The sequence below is a fragment of the Brachycentrus maculatus genome, unplaced genomic scaffold (genome assembly GCF_059751285.1).
Source record: "Brachycentrus maculatus isolate JH-2025_06_01 unplaced genomic scaffold, ASM5975128v1 h1tg000199l, whole genome shotgun sequence".
Taxonomy (NCBI): domain Eukaryota; kingdom Metazoa; phylum Arthropoda; class Insecta; order Trichoptera; family Brachycentridae; genus Brachycentrus; species Brachycentrus maculatus.
The window spans coordinates 1516733-1534969 of record NW_028280950.1 but is presented as its reverse complement, the minus strand read 5'-3'; the positions used below and the strand labels follow the sequence as shown (position 1 = coordinate 1534969).

The 18237-nt window shown below is 31.6% G+C and overlaps 1 protein-coding gene across 1 annotated transcript in view; it reads left to right on the top strand.

Moving 5' to 3' along the window:
• The first annotated feature begins 504 nt into the window (after nt 1–504).
• The window catches only part of capt (adenylyl cyclase-associated protein 1), a 122194-nt gene continuing 104461 nt past the window's right edge, over nt 505–18237 (top strand). The window contains exon 1 of the mRNA XM_088263339.1: nt 505–646. The gene's annotated coding sequence lies outside the window, so the exon portion shown is untranslated. The remainder of the gene's footprint in view (nt 647–18237) is intronic.

Genomic DNA, 18237 nt, shown 5'->3' with positions numbered 1-18237 from the left:
AATTCGCTTTTTAATAAATTATCTCTATTCAAAATAAAATTTGGAGTTTTATTTATTTTATTTTACTTATGATATAATTATACTTTTTTATTTTATTTTATTTTACTTATGAAATAATTATACATTTTTTTGATGTATTTATACTTTTTTTAAATTCTAAATAATCATTTTATTTGCTGTTCCCTCCAAAATTCATAAATGTTAATATAAAAATTAAATACTGCCATCTAGCGACGTGAAATACAATATGAAACCACACATGTACATTGTCGGCTGTCAAAAAAGATTTTTTATTCTAAATGAAAACATAATTACGTAATATATTCCATATTTTAATTATGAAACAAAATATATTCCATCATCGTAAATCTACTCAAAAATATATTTTTTAATATTCAAAAGAGCCTATTAAAATGTACTATGTTCAACAATTTTTGAAACCGGAATAGTTCTAAAAATTTCCGCTAGGCAGCGATACTCTTTCGTCGTGTTGTCAAAACAGTCATTGTGGAAGTTCGCAAACGCCCAAAGCCGAATGACAAGTAACCTCTAATTGTTCATTTGTGAATATTTTTGTTTATTCCAACTTTGTTTGCTAGCTTTCTTTCATTTTGTGATTAAACAAGTTTCCGTTTCTTCGTCAACGGTAAGTTTCAATGTTTATCTTTAATCACATAGACAAACAGACATTGTTTACCGGTTCGCATTCTAATGAGCATCCTATGTCTCCCCTAGTTCATTTACCCCTAAATCAGCCCCCTAGACTCGCGATATTTCGACAATTTATCTCGTAATTTCCTATTTTGTATCTTATTACGTAGTACTGATGCATTGTGTAATTCAACGATTTATGTAAAAGCCGGCAAGCACGCCTACTCGGTTCTATTTCTGTCATTAGGAAGCTAAATCAGAGTTATAATTAATATGTATTTCACTATCCACCACTAACCAGCGTGGCAACTGATGTTTCTGGAAATGTTTATTCATGCTATAGAGTGTGCAATCAAATTAAATCATAATTTGTATACTTTGCCAACGTATCTTTAATCAAGCTATAATCCTTTTAAAATACACGTATGTCATACCTGCGCATCTGTTTACTAATCTACATTGAGTTATGAATAAATAACTATTTAAAACATCAAAAGATGAAAATAAAAACCCGAAAAGAAGTATAAAATGTAGAATAAGCTGTTTATCGATTTTTATCTGCGGTAGGTGCATTTTATCTATGTTCTCAATAGCAATGTAGCTACAACATGTATAATCTGTCGTTGCAAATGTAATATGATATTCTAAGTAATCAATGTCGTTATAACATACTTAGTTATCACATATTATAATCAAACTTATAAACTGATAAATAACACTTTTTTTCTTTAAAATATTGTCATCGGAATCTATATTTATTACACACTTCTAATAAACTGCGATTTTTATAATAATATAATTCATTGATAAATAATGTTAAGGGGCTATTTTTGTTTAGTTTTTGCATATAATTATGGTAATGAACATCTAATATACATGGATATACGTATGTAATAAAAAAAACTATGAAAAATATTAAATCACGGGGAAATTTTTAAGTATCCGAGCAAATGTCATCATGGATTTTTTACAGGGAAATCTTTTTAAAGATCCCAAGGAAACAATATTAAAACTATATTTTCAGTATTTTGGGCAACCAAAATACTGAAAATATAGACTCCTGTGTCATTACGATTATTGATGGGAGAGTAATCCTTTATTTCATATAATGTTGGCTACACATAGAATAAACTAAAGAAATCAAACGATATTCATTAATGTAATTATAACTATGATTTTTTTTAAATGTAAACTGAAAGCATTTCCATATTTATTATTTTTTAGGGAAAAAATTGTGCTATAAGCCTATTTTGGATATACTCGTACATCTCGTTTATGTATCGATTAAACCAATGATGTATTTATTTATATAAATAATCCCAATTCATCGTTACTTTCTTATATCGCTCACTCCTTTCAAGAACGTCATAAATCAAAAATCGTCAATTTTCAGCTGTGCATGTTTTCGGAATGCCCATAAAATGTACTATATCCCAGCAAAAGAGGCATATTTTAAACTTAATATTTACCCGCTACAGGGCAGAAAATGTTGTTTTTGCATTTTGAAGAAAAGGTATTGTTTAATTATTTTTTAAAAATATACTAAATATTTTTCAAATGGACAAATAACCTTCAGGTTTTACCTAAAAAGATCTGTTGCACAGTAAAAAGTTCAATAAGTGGCTTGATATTTATTTTTGATACACTGTATTATATTTTTAAACTTTAAAATTGTTCTCCTGAAAAATCAAGTTTTTTGATTTATGACGTTCTTGAAAGGAGTGAGCGATATGTTATTTGAGTTCCGTGAAAAAAAATAAAACACGGAATGAACGGTTTCGTTAGATTTTTAGACGACCTAGAAGAATTCTTTTATGACCTTTTGAAAAACGCTGGATATGTTCATTTTGTATTCTTGAAGTTACAAAAACATATAGTAAACAAACATAACATATTGAAAATACTTATTCTTAAGACAGCTTTTTCAAAAGTATGTTTAAGAGTACTTAGATTGATTACTAAAGAACCCGATGGCAAACTGTTTGATTAGCAGTTTATGCGGACTTTCTATCTATTTTTATATTTTTTATTTACAAAATAACGAAAAAAAAAGCTTTTCCAAACACGGTTTGTACGGTATGTATTTTTAAAACCGGAATTAAAAAAAAAAATTAAATTCGATGTTGATTCTGGCATTTCGATTGCGTAATTCAAATTTTATTTGGCAAAGGTAACGATATTAATTTGTAACTAAATTCCGTGAGTGATTCAATCGTGGCTCACATTTCTTCTGCTGCAGGGTTATGCTATTATTATGTCATAATGACGTGTATCTACTATGAACAACTACTAAGTCTGTGGTGACATTACAATGGAGAGATATAGCGGCTTATCTACGTAGTGTCGATAACTTTAACATTTTTTTTTTTTTTCATAATACACATAATTATAAATTACAAATACAATACTATGCTCTCACTGGATTTTCCCGTGCCGAGGGTACATTACTTCTATTAGAACATATATCGCTCACTCCTTTCTAGAACGTCATAAATCAAAAATCGTCAATTTTCAGCTATGCATGTTTTCGGATTGCCCAGAAAATGTACTGTATCCCAGCAAAAGCGGCATATTTTAAACTTAATATTTACCTACTACAGGGCAGAAAATGTTGTTTTTGCATTTTGAAGAAAAGGTATTTTATAATTATTTTTTAAATAAACTAAATATTTTACAAATGGAGAAAAAACCTTCAGGTTTTACCTAAAAAGATGTGTTGCACAGTAAAAAATTCAATAAGTGGCTTGACATTTATTTTTAATACATTGTGTTATATTTTTAAACTTAAAAAACGCTCTCCTGAAAAATCAAGTTTTTTGATTTATGACGTTCTTGAAAGGAGCGAGCGATATGTGACAATAAAAAACAATTTCACCATCATCATCATCATCCCAATGGGGTGATAATAATGAAGGCAAAGGAAAAATGAGTTTAGGGAAGGAGGTAGAGGAAAAAGCTAAGGGATGAGGTTTGATGGACAGTTAGGATTCTAACGATAGATAGTAATGTCTTAGAAGTTTTTTTAAAAGTTATCAGAGAAAGTGTATTTTTTTTATGATGATGTTGAAGCTCTTTTTTTTTGTGTCAGCAGATCTTTGCAAAAATATTTAAATAATTTTATTTTATTATTAACATAAATTATTACACATTTAATAGATTTATTTTATCCACTGACACTTCGTGATGGAATTGCATTTTTAATATATTATTAGATTAAAACCAATATTTTTAGCTTTTCCACTTTATTTTTACAGTATCTACTCAATGAATTAGGGCCACGCAGAATTTCGCGCAATTTCTCAATTCAAACAGGAATAACTCAGAGAAAACCTTGAATAAAACAACATTGAATTTTATATACATATGAACACTTTATTACGCTTAAATTATGCATATATTTTCATATAAATATAGTTAGTATTTAGTATTTCCACCTTTGGCAGAAATAACTGCCTCAATTCTTTTTGGCATACTTAAAATGCACTGTTTTATCATGTTTTTTATTTCTTCGTCTTCTGACCAAATTTTTTGAATATTTTTTTTTAGACAGTCTACTGTCGGATTTGGAAATGAGTATACCTTATTTTTAACATGCTCCATACGTTTTCTATAGGATTAAGGTCCGGAGAATTTCCAGGCCAGGGGAGCAAAAGCAGATTTTTGTTAGACAAAAATTTTATTATTGATTTACCCCGGTGGCAAGGTGCCCCATCCTGCATGAAGGTGTATGGACCTTCTGTTGGGTCGAGTGTATGGTAGAAGGGCAATAAAATTCGTTCGAGGACCTGCTTATAGGAATTTTGGTTCATTGTTCCTTCTACGAAAAACAACGGCCCAGGTAAATTGTTAATAATACATGACCATATCATTGTTGCAGGGGGGTGTTTGATAACTTTTACCACACAGGCCTCATTGTAACGTTCCATTGGTGTTCTTTTGACGAATCGACGGCTCTCTGTCACGGCTTCTAACCGGCACTGATCACTAAAGATGACCTGAAAAATAATGAAAATTTAAGTTTAATTCAAATATATAAGTTTATTTACTAAAATGATATGTTGAAAATTCAATTTAAATAAATACCTTTTTCCAATCATCTACCGAGTAATTTCGATGTAGCCTGGCCCATTTTAATCGATCCGCTTTCATTCGTGGTGTCAATTTTGGTACTTTTACAGGGCGCCTGCATTTCAGATTTACTTCGTAAAGACGTCGCCTCAGTGTTGATACCGATATATTTATATCCTCTTCTTCCAATTTTATTTTTAATGTTTTTGCTGATGCACTACGGTTTTCTAAGGCACTTTAAACGATTTTTCGATCAGTCCTCGGTGTTGTTTTTCTAATCCTACGACAGTTCTTTCGCCGATTGCTGGTGGCGGGTGACTGATTTTTTATTGATTTTGAAATTCTGTCCACCGTTTGACGAGAAACGTTTTCTTTTTTTGAAATTTCTCTATTAGCTAGTATTCCTAATTCCAGTGGCAATATAACACTAGACTTTTTTTCCTCAGAAATGTCTTTACTTTTTCCCATTTTGTCCTTTTCAAAAAAAAACACTTGTGTTTACAAAAAAATTTATACTTTATGAACTGAAATTAAAAATTAAGTTTTTTTCATAAGACACGATAACTATATAACCTCTCTGAACAAAACAACAACCAGAACTCAAGAAACTTCACTAATAAATGAGATAAGACTATTTTTTGAACTTTCAACTATCTGTCTACCTGTGCTAATTAAGGACCTTTCTCAGAAAAAGGGTTTGAAATTTTGTAAAGGCTTAAATAATCTAGGTATATTTTACATATTATTGAAGGTAATATACATGATATTAGATGTCAATAGAAAACTTAAAGTATTTATGTAAAATAAATATAATAATCCAAAAGATTTCAGAGTATTCAAAAAAATAATGGGTGGCCCTAATTCATTGAGTAGATACTGTATTTGACCAGCGACCGGGTTTCGTCGTTACCGACATCATCAGACTGGTGGGAGGCTATACAAATTGTTATGTTATATATAAAACAAGGCAGGAGTTGATAACCATGATTTGATATAATTTTATTGAGAAATTAATTTAATTTGAGTGAATTTAAGTATTGTATGATATTAAAAATATTTTTTATAAAGTTTTTTTTGTATTGAGAGCACGAAAAAAAAACCTTTATAAAAAATATTTTTAATATCATACAATACTTAAATTCACTCAAATTAAATTAATTTCTCAATAAAATTATATCAAATCATGGTTATCAACTCCTGCCTTGTTTTATGTATAACATAACAATTTGTATAGCCTCCCACCAGTCTGATGATGTCGGTAACGACGAAACCCGGTCGCTGGTCAAATAAAAATAAAGTGGAAAAGCTAAAAATATTTTTTAAATCTAATAATATATATTGTACATTTATTTAAGACACAATTTTAACCATATATTTTTTTGCAGAGACCCACCAAGACGCCTTGTGTGTCTTGTCGGTGGAGTCGGTCGGTTTTAATATTGGTTAATGTCGGGAAGCCTAGCTTACACAAATATGAGGCTGAGAACTGATAAAATTTTCAGTGCACGTATGGAGAGAGCTGGGTATTCGCCTTGAACACAAATCCAAAATTAATGCACAGTTATTTCTGAGAATTTCATCTCTAGAGTACGATCTGTTGATAGAGTAATTAATTGTTCTACTTCTTGATATTATTTTTTGACATCTCAACATAGATGAAGAAGAATATGGAAGTCTGGGCATTTACGGGGCTTACGACCGTCATAGTCTAGTTTAAGTTATCACTTTACACACTTGTAACATACACCAATTCTACCCATGATTGACAACCACACTACTCAAATTTTTGGAACTTCTATATATATATATGATTCAATTTCGAAACATTGTACAAGAATCACTAGAATGCCCAGACTTACATATTTTTCTTCATCTATGTTGAGATGTCAAAAAATAATACTCCTATGATTGCATATAATCCAGATTTGTGAACAAGTATTATTTGGACACACTCAAAATGTTGTTATGCAGAAAATAATAATTATACACGTCTTTCTATTGAAATTATACGCAGTTCGTGTCTTTCGATTGCCTTCTTGCCGAGTATAATGTACATAATGTATGGGTAAGAACTGACTTGGGATGGGCTGTTATCACACCCTCGTCACTTAATTAATTTGATATAAAAGAAGGGATATATAACTCCGTCTTTCATTACATATCGCTCACTCCTTTCAAGAACGTCATAAATCAAAAAACTTGATTTTTCAGGAGAACGTTTTTAAAGTTTTTAAAATATAATATAATGTATTAAAAATAAATATAAAGCCACTTATTGAACTTTTTACTGTGCAACAGACCTTTTGAGGTAAAACCTGAAGGTTTTTTTCTCCATTTGAAAAATATTTAGTATATTTAAAAAAATAATCAAACAATACCTTTTCTTCAAAATGCAAAAACAACACTTTCTGCCCTGTAGCGGGTAAATATAAAGTTAGAAATATGCCTCTTTTGCTGGGATATAGTACATTATCTGGGCATTCCGAAAACATTACAATTGAAAATTGTCGATTTTTGATTTATGACGTTCTTGAAAGTAGTGAGCGAAATGTGGAATCCCAATCCGATGATTGCTCTGTAACGCCCCCGATCTAGTACCATTCATTCTCTTTCTTATTTCGTGGTTTTTGGATATCATTCATCATCATTCTTATTTCATTATTTTTTGGTATCATTAATCTCAATTGCCCAATCTCATTGGTAATATTAGTGCAAAAAAAACTTTACAACATTTTGTGTGTTCACAAATCTGGATTATCTCCAATTATAGGAGTTATTTTTCATATATATTTTTTTGAAATCTCAACAAAGATGAAGAAGAATATAAACCTGGGCATTTATGGAGCTTGCGACCGTCATAGGCTGGTTTAAGTGTTTTTTTTTTGTTTTTTTTTTAAGGAATAACCCGCAAAGCGTTTATTTAAGATGCTTGTCTGCAGGTAGGATAGTAAAGATAGGGAAGGTAAATGTGAAAAATACATCACAAACACCCAGACCAATTGAAAATAAATATTTTTTGAATTGATTTTGTAATTGGCGGGAATCGAACCCGCGACGACAGTTTCGCAGTCGAGCGTGTACCTAACTACGCCACGGCGCCCGTAACAATGTTACACGTTTTTAATGTGATCCCTTAAACCAGCCTATGAGGGTTGCAAGCCCCGTAAATGCATAAACTTCCATATTTTTCTTCATCTTTGTTGAAATATAAAAAAAAAATGATACAAAAAAAACTTTAAGTTTATAAATAAGTATATAACTTTGTTTTTCATCTTTTATTTCGATTGCATATCTAACACCTTGCCTTCCATAGGGACACTTCTAACTTGTCTGAGTTGTTAACTTTATAAGTTTCCCTGAGGATGGCAAGGTATTGCGGAAACCAGTGTGATGAATTAAAAATAAAGTTGTTAAAAAGTAACTTTTGCTGGTCAGTCTCCTTTTCCTACCTGCTATTGCACTCACATTTCCGTTTCTATATGACATACATGTATGTATGTACGTATGTAGCAGAGTGAATGCTGTTGAAATGGGCTCCCTCAGATGAATGTATGGAAAATCATTGTATGACAGAATTAAGAACGAAGATATAAGAAAGGAATGTAAGGCTGAACAAGGGATAATTGAAAAGATTAAGAAAGGTTCTTTAAGGTGGTATGGACATGTGGAGCAAATAGGTAACGAGAGAATGATTAAGACAATATATATAGCGAATGTGAGCGGGAAAACAGAACGAGGACGGCCGAAAAAGACTTGGCACGATCAGATCAATCGGAACCTAAAATCTTGTAGTGTCAAAAGTCTGCGTAATCGGAGGGCATGTATGACTAGATGTATCGATGTGAAGGAAGCGAGGAATCTATGTCAGGACAGAAGAGTGTAGCATTCCATCCTCTCTGCCTACCCCTGCGGGTAAACGGTAGTAGTATTAGTAGTAGCAGTACACGCATATACATACACACTCGGTAAATGATGTATTATTGTTGTTTTAGAACTCACTATTTTGAAACTCGTCTTACGTAGCTAATCCATTTGAATGCCTTTCCTCTCGGGAATGTGTGAATAACATGTTTAGATTCCATTAGTTCTTGTCACCTTCCTGCCACCCACTTTTACTTCCTCCCTTGGAATCCACCCTCCGTAGACTTTGTACCTTAAACTAGTTAGCTTTTTTCAAGCCCCACACGTTGTTCGCCTCCGTTACATCATTTTCGGTTTCTTTTCAACCGCAAAATTTATTTACAAATCGACAATCGCGAGCTCTATTCCAATCGCCCGTTTGTATGTTACGACTTTTGTTATGTGTTTATTGAGGTTGTTAGTGGAGTTTTTTTCTTCCAGTATTAGGGCGTTTGTGCACTTCACGGTATTTTACCGTCCGGCACTTCAGTTATTGAACTTTTTTACTGTGCAACAGATCTTTTTATGTGAAATCTGAAGGAAATCTCCGTTTGAGAAATATTTAGTATATAAAAAAAAAAATAATTAAACGATACCTTATCTTCAAAATCCAAAAACCACACTTTCCGCCCTGTAGCGGGTAAATATTAAGTTAAAAATATGCCTCTTTTGCTGGGATATAGTACATTTTTGGGCGAAAACATGCACAACAGAAAATTGTCGATTTTTTATTTATGACGTTCTTGAAAGGAGTGAGCGATATGTGATGGAAATGGCAATAATTAACCAGTTCCCTGACTAACCCGAGCGTGACTCGGGGAAAGAGCTGGTGTTTTTTTTTTTTTTTTAGATGGGAATTGCATTTATTATTTACCTTGCTTATTATGTATGTACAAGGTTTATAGATCATTTAGTGGATTTTTGTTTCTTCTAGCTAATTAAATATGTTTTTATTTGAATCTGTGTTGGGAACAGGAGGGATAATCTAGTGTGGGTTAAATAGGAACTTCTCAGCATTTGCTCATTGCTGGGAGGAAACCACGTAAAACTCCTCAGGAGAAGGCGGACTGTTGACTGTCATCAGTAGACCTTCCGTTCCACTAGAAGAGGGTTCGGCATTTTGTGTCCTACTTTGGTTTATGTTACCAATGTCCTTCACTATTTTTATCATGTATGATACTACCTCTCGTGACAGTTCCTTATGAACCATCACGGATTCGATGTTGGATAGGTCCTCACCCAGGCTCCTGTAACGCGCCTCCAGCTAAGAGTTTGTGTTACAGTCTGTTCACAGTTATTTTACCTCTAGTTTTTTTTAAATGATTTATTTGGCAGTATAAATATAAAAAAAAACTAGAGGTAAAATAACTGAACAGACTGTACATTTGACGAGCCTGAGCACTGCTTGGGTAAATCGAATTCCCACTCGTCAATCCTTTGCTAGAGTCAAATATTTACCCATTTGTTTTTATCGAATAACCCGAGCAGTGATCGGACAGTCTTGTCGAATTTCCTCGCCAAAATTTAACAGGTAAGTGGTTAAGAACTATGTGATAACTCCAAATACTTTTTAAACTTTACGAAATCATCGCATTTGTTTAAGTTTTTCGTGTCGTTTGAATTATTTTACTGATAAGGTTATCATCCTGATTTCATTATTTTCACATCATTATTGGGTGCAATCAACTTTTGATTTTATCATTTTATATTCAGCACTGGATAATCTGAAAATTTTTTTTTAATTTAATTCAAATTAACTTCACAATCAAGTCCGGTTATCTTCATCATGTCAGAACGTTTCGTTATAATTAATTGTTTGTTTTTCAAAATAATTGGGCGACGGAGAAGCTGTTAGCTAATTAAATGTTTTATTTTTGATAAATTTAGGTCCTATCCTTTTTATCTTGGAGACAAGTAAGATAATTAGGGAAGGTTAGATACGGGTTCTAAACTGTCGAGGGGTAAAATTTGTAACCGGTGTTCGTAAAATTTAGTAAATTTTAAATTAAGTTGTTTAAAATAAGAAAACATGACGAATATGTTCGAATAAGGAAGGAATGCAAGGCTGAGACAAGCATTATTAATAAAATAAGGAAAGGTGTGTTGAGATGGTTTGGACATATTGAAAATTGTAAAAAAAGACGAGGCGAATGTAATTGGAAAAAAGGAGAAAAGGAAGACCTTGGAAAACTTGGCATGATCAGGTTTATCGAATACTTGAAAGCGGTCAGGTCAAGAGTTGAAATAATCGGCGAGTATGTATGAGGAGATGCTTGAATGTGGAAGAAGTGAAGACTGTTTGCGGAGACAGAGTTCTATGGCGTTTAATTTTTTACCCCTTACCGTTCAATAGCTCTTTTCTTTTCAAAACGATATAATTATTTCGAATAAAAAACTTATTTTTTCAATTCCAAAAGTGTGTTTTAAGAAAAAAATCAATTACGTAAAATGTTACCTCGATTTATAGAAAATTATGTTGCGACTTAACGAAGACTGGGCTTTAAGAATGAACCATTTTTTTGTAAACGTCTTGAATAAGCCCCTGAGATGGGTGAGGAACTTTAGTCCTCGACTGTACCGCCTCTGCGCCAAACGTTTCCCGCAGTTTAGTCAAAATGTCCGATAGCTAGCTAGGTACGGGTTTGTGGGGAGTGGAAACGTTATAAATAATTGCGGTTTTATATCCGCAAAGATGTGAAAACTTCACTACGGTATTAACAAGCATTACCGCGGTCGAGCTCACCGAGAGATTAATGAATATTTAATTTCAAAATGAATAATCTCATAAAGTGAAACAGAATTATTCATAGCGCAATAATTACAATTATATGTATCGTTAATCAAACAAAAATCCTTAAAATCACACATATATATATATATATATATATATATATATATATATATATATATATATATATATATATATATATATATATATATATATATATATATATATATATATATATATATATATATATATATATATATATATATATATATATATATATATATATATATATATATATATATATATATATATATATATATATATATATATATATATATATATATATATATATATATATATATATATATATATATATATATATATATATATATATATATATATATATATATATATATATATATATATATATATATATATATATATATATATATATATATATATATATATATATATATATATATATATATATTCTTCTTCTTCTTCTAACCCTTATCCGCGCCCAATGGTGCATAGGACACTGCATTGTATTGACGCAGTGTTATCTTGATAGTTTCTTACATGAAGGCAAGATGATCACTCCCGCGCTTCAGGGACCAGTCCAGGGTAATGTAAAATATTAGAATGTAAAATCACTCAAATTTATTTTCACCCCCCCTTCCTGGGAACCGATCCCGGGACCTCCAGTAAGGTAGCCGAGCGTTCTGACCATTACGTTACGGAGGCGGACATTACGAATATACGAGCATGTGTGCATTGCAATATTAAGTGGGAAATTGAAGGTTTTTATTAAATTAAATTGATTAAATAGCAAAATCCATTTCTTCTTGTTGTAGCGTTAGCTCCCCCCGGCTTGAGAAATACCATTATTCTAATTTCTTTGGAGTCGGTTTTGCTTGGCGAAATCCAATGGATAATATATCAAGCAGTCTCAAAACGATCACCGATGTCTTCCCCGAAATTTAAAAAAAAAACTTTGTTAGAAAGTTTGAATGTCCTTCAAAAATATCGTAAATCAGAATATAATGGGCGGAAGTTGGAAACCGCTTTTCGTTCTATATATACTTATCTTTAATTGAGTTTATTTTTGGTACCTATATGGTCATTATTTCCCTGGCCTACACAAATAATGATGCATCTTATATTGGCTTCAGCAATACTGAATTTAGTTGTGAATGTTACACGTGTGTGATGACTAAACCAAGCCTATGACAGATCGTAAGCCCTGTAAATGCCCACACTTCCATATTCTTTTTCATCTATGTGGAGATGTCAAAAAAAACAATAAGTACCTAACCATTTTAACAATTAAAAAAAAAATAGCTGTGTTTTTATTATTTACGCAAATATTTCAATTTCATACTATTTCTGTGAGCCTAAGCGGCTCATTATTAGAAATAGGTATGAAATTGTGGTAGAGTGGGTCAGAACCGAGAAACTCTGACTTAAGAGTCCGCGACACTAACCACGGGTCCACAACCCGACATTGAAATTTTTTCATTGATTGCGGACTTAAAATATATGTTTTGATAAAGTTATGAAATACTGATTTGATTTTAAGTACCAGCTATATATTACTGGATGATGATCATTTTCTACCCTTGCCACTCGGACCATAATGGGAAAATAGTCCTTTTAACTCATTTCCAAAAAGACTGTTTCCCTATTTCAGTCACAGTACGGTTATCCAAACTTAAAACACAGTAAGGGACATTTTTTTGTTGTACGTTTTTTTGCATTTTTGGACTAAGTAGAACCTACTTAGTCCAAAATGCAAAAAAAACGTACTACAAAAAAAATGTCCCTTACTGTGTTTTGAATTTGGACAGCCGAGTAGATAAAGTACAAATCAATTCTTATCTCGGCAAATGATTTTTACTACATCATTTAATACGGTACTGGAAATAAATTGTGTTTGATTTGTTTGGAATTAAAAATAAAATTAGCATATTCAAATGAACGTGATGAAATGTACAATTTAACGACCCATTAATTTTTATATTTTTCACTTACGGAAGCCCATAATACATTCGGGAATCAATGTTCGTGGCTTTTTATTTTATTTAGCTAGTGAACCGGAATCAACATTTTAAATTTGCTGCTAAACTTTTGAATATCTTTATAAGGGACTGAATAAGAAATAAAAATAAAAATAATTTACCGATGCCATTGCGTACTTGGGCAGGCGGTTGACTGCTAAACTGGTGTTGGGAGTTTGATTCCCAACGATTTTAATATTAACCTTAGATAACTACACAATATTTGTAGATACAATGTCATTTGTGGATCGCACAATATTGACATATCGCTCACTCCTTTCAACAACGTCATATATTAAAAAAAAAACTTGATTTTTCAGGAGATCGTTTTTAAAGTTTAAACATATAATGACATGTATTAAAAAAGAATATCAAGCCACTTATTGAACTTTTTACTATGCAACAGATCTTTTTAGGTAAAACCTGAATGTGTTTTCTCCATTTGAAAAAAATTTAGTAAATTTACAAAAATAATAAAAACAATACCTTTTCTTTAAAATGCAAAAACAACACTTTCTGCCCTGTAGCGGGTAAATATTAAGTTAAAAATATGCCGCTTTTGCTGGGATAAAGTACATTTCCTGGGCATTCCGAAAACACGCACAACTGAAAATCGACGATTTTTGATATTTGATGTTGTTGAAAGGAGTGAGCGATATGTAGTAGCTATTCTGAATAGTGATTCATTGTTAAATGTCTCTCACATTACTAAAAACCAAAGTTAAATGCTGTGTAAGCGGTTCCTATTTTTAATAAATACTTTTGACTAAGTTTCACGTTTTTAATTGATTAGTCCGCCAGACGAATGTTTAGTTATTAAGGGTTAAATGGTTTTATATTGTATGTTTACCTTTTCCAAACAATTTTAAAAACATGTATTTACATTTTGCGGGTTCTTCCCATCCGAGGTATTTTAATTTTTAGTTATTGGATTATTGAAGTGAGGTTTCTTCATCGATTGATATGACATTTGAATGAATTATTTTTTGCTTGCTTTTAAATGACATTTCTTAAGGTTTTATAATATGTATAAAGATTCCCAGAGGGGGGGGTTCAAATAAATATAAGTGGTTTTTTCACTCTAAATATTAATTCAATATCACTCTGGACTGGTACCTGAAGTGGAAGACTGGTCACCTTCCTTTCATGTGTTAACGATCAAGATAACACTGCGTTTATATGATGCAGCGCCCTATGCATCATTTGGTGCAGATAAGGGTTGGAAGAAGATAAAGTTTACGATTATCCTGTTTCATAACTTCCGAAATGTTCCCTCACTCCCTTAACACTAATTCGACCACTGTCAAGTGCTAGAAATTAATTTTCTTTTTCCAACCCTTTTAACTTTTCCTCTGTCTTTCATAATTTTCATAACTTTCAAGTTTTGGTTTTCATTACAATGAATTCTCTACTTGGGAAAATCACGATGAGTAATGAAGACAAGGTTAAGAAAAAACTTTTTGAACCTTTTAATTTCCCATACTAATTCATTAGTCAGTTAAGTTTTTATCTACGAATGTTTCAACATGGATGAAGAAGAATATGGGAGTCTCTGTATTTTCAGGCCTTATGACCTGTCATAGGCGGGTTAAGTGATCACTTCATCATCACATCACACACGTGCAACATTTACTATTCTACCTATGATTGACAACCACGCCTATAAAATTATTGGATCTCCTACATAAATGTTTCATTATTTACATGTCACAGTACATATGAGTTCACAAGAGCCATCTATGTTGGATTGAGAAAGCTTTAGTTTTAATACCACTTATTAAGTTTTATTTCATTACACATGACTAGTTTCGAAAACTACAGTTGTTTTAGAAACTAGTCGTGTGTAATGAAATAAAACTCAATAAGTGGTATTATACAATTGTTTAATTTTTAAAATAATCAACATGTCATTCCACAAAGTTAATGCCGAATCAATAAATAATTTCCTTTTGCTTATCGTTACAAAACTATCTAGGTATATAATTTTTTTCTTTTCTTCTTCTTTTCCTTCTGAACCTCATCCTCAACCAGTGTACGGCTGTCCAAATTTAAAACACAGTAAGGGACATTTTTTTGTAGTAGTTTTTTTTGCATTTATGGACTAAGTAGACTCTACTTAGTCCAAAAATGCAAAAAATAAACCTACTACAAAAAAATGTCCCTTTCTGTGTTTTAAATTTGGACAGCCGTGTAGGGTGAGGTGAGGATGAGGGTCAGAAAAAGAGGATAAAATACCCAAAAGCTTTTTAAAATGTCCGTTTTGAAATTTTTTTTTTAAATAATTTTTTTATTTGTTCGGGAATTGTACAGCTTTACATTAAAAAAGTATATAATAAACAATAGTTACATTAACAATAATAAACATTACATTACATTAACAAAAATAGGTACATTAATAAAAATAAAAATAAAGCCAATTTAACAATTCCACATTTATGTTATAATAACTATTGAAAACATTAAGAGATAAAAAGGGTATGGTATAAAAAAAATAGATTTTGCAGGAAGAAGAAGGAAAGGAGAGGAATTAATGAGAATGGTTAAAGGATTTTTTTTCTAGGTAAAAATATTGAAAATATGAATATATTTATAAATATACATACACATACTTACACACATACATACATATATATACATACATATACACATATACATACATTAACTTATATACATTTATACAAATTGATTGCGCACTTAGAAGTCCCATTATGATTATAAAGGTATTTTCTAAATTTAAATATAAATCAGATCACGAACTACCGGATGAAATCCCGTGATTTTCATAATTATTATACCTTTAGAACTTTATGATTACTTTTCATTTAGTCCTTTAGGGCGGAAATGATATTTAAGTTAACAGGATATCCTTTTCAGGAGCCCATCTTGCGGTTTCTTGACGGATCTTTGCCAAAATAATCCTTAATCAGATTTGTTGTTTCTGCATTAAGTATACTCTTCTATACCTTAAGTACACCTTAATTTGACTATTTCAATACAGTTTGCGAGAATCAACTCGCTTCAGAAACCCTACGCTTTATATTCAAAATTAAATACCAGTTGGTTTTGTTATTTTAACAATTTTCGCTTCAGATTTTATCTTTCTAACAATGTAATACTCGGTCCCTTCATCCTCGTTATAACCGAGTTCGACTGTATTGTGTTTCGAAGTTTCTAAAATTTAATTAATAAATAAAGTAAATTCTATGAGAAAATATTCTTACAATTATATCATTTGGTGCATAATTATGCTTCTAAGTAAAACTCAAATTAAAAATTAACAGATTTTACCACAAAGTGACTGCCAAATCAATTGATATAATTTCATTAATTGATTCGGCAGTCACTTTGTGGTAAAATCTATCCATTTTTAATTTCAGTTTTACTTAGGAAATACCACTATTTCTTAAAATCTACTTTGACACGTGTTTCGATGCATTCCGCATCATGGTGTTTGAAAATAACGCGGAATGCATCGAAACACGTGTCGCAGTAGATTTTAAGAAATAGTAGTATTTACTAAGTAAAACTTAAATTGAAAATCAATTAATAAAATATTACAGTAGAGAATTGAACTCTGTTTCTCTTTTTTCCATTCTAATAAGGATGATTTGTTCTTGTTTCTCTTCTTACGAGTTCTTCTCTTCTGTATACTCCGTACCTCATATAATAATATATCTCACTAAATATGTATTTTTCTCACTATTTTAGTCCATTTAATAACTTCAATTAATAAATTAATAATCTTGTCGATTTTTTATTTATCAGCCATTATCTAGCCAAGTTATAAATATCTTATCGGCAAGAGGGGATTTTATTTTCTAGGAAGTATGACAAGTAAAATGTAACGCCTAATTTTAACATTCCTGTTTTTTTTTATAACCACCACCTCTGTGGCGTAATGGTTAGCGTGTTTAGCTACCGTGCTGGAGCTCCCGGGTTCGATTCCCGAGGGGGAGGGGGGTGAAAATAAATATAAGTGATTTTACTCTCGAGTATTTATTTAATATTACCCTGGACTGCTCCCTGAAGTCCAGGAGTGATAACCTTGCCTTCATGTAAGTGAAAATCAAGATAACACTGCGTTAATATGATGCAGTGCCCTATGCACCATTGGGGTGCGGATACGGGTTAGAAGAAAATATTTATTTTTATAATAGAGAACTTTATAAGCGCCCTTGATGTATATTTTTTTTACGAAAATGGCGCTATATAAATCATCCAAAATTATTCTTTTATTTAACTCTTCGTCATTTTAATCGCGAGATATTTTAAGTGTTATAGAAGTATACGAGTACGTATGGTAGTTCCTTTGTTGATAGGGGTGTGTTGAAACATCCTTCTTTGCGGACACACTAAAATCTTTAGCGGGACCTTAGAGTTCCACGAAACACAAGATATTACTATCTTAACGTTAAGGTAATGAGTCGAGAAATGCACCCTGCCGAAGGCAATACACTGAAAATGTTGAGGGCTAAGCCATGCATTGTAATGTTGATTCACCTCACAGTAACTAGCGCATTCCGTTTGAATATCATAATCAAGTAACGACAGTGAGGTAACGAACTTGCAAACACAGAATCCACAAAGCTACCAACCAATGTGCCTCTAACCTCTTCACGCTCAATCATAATATTAAGGCTCATAATATGTTTCATGGTTACATTAAATTAATTTATGTTATGGTTGTTTCACTAAACACAACCTTGTCAGAATGGATTTACCCTAACTCAACTTTATCGAGGCGTGAAAATATTATCGTCGGTCGTCCCATTCGCATACCAAATGTCAGTACCTACTATTTAGGAGGCCCAGAGTTAAATTTGACGGTAAAAT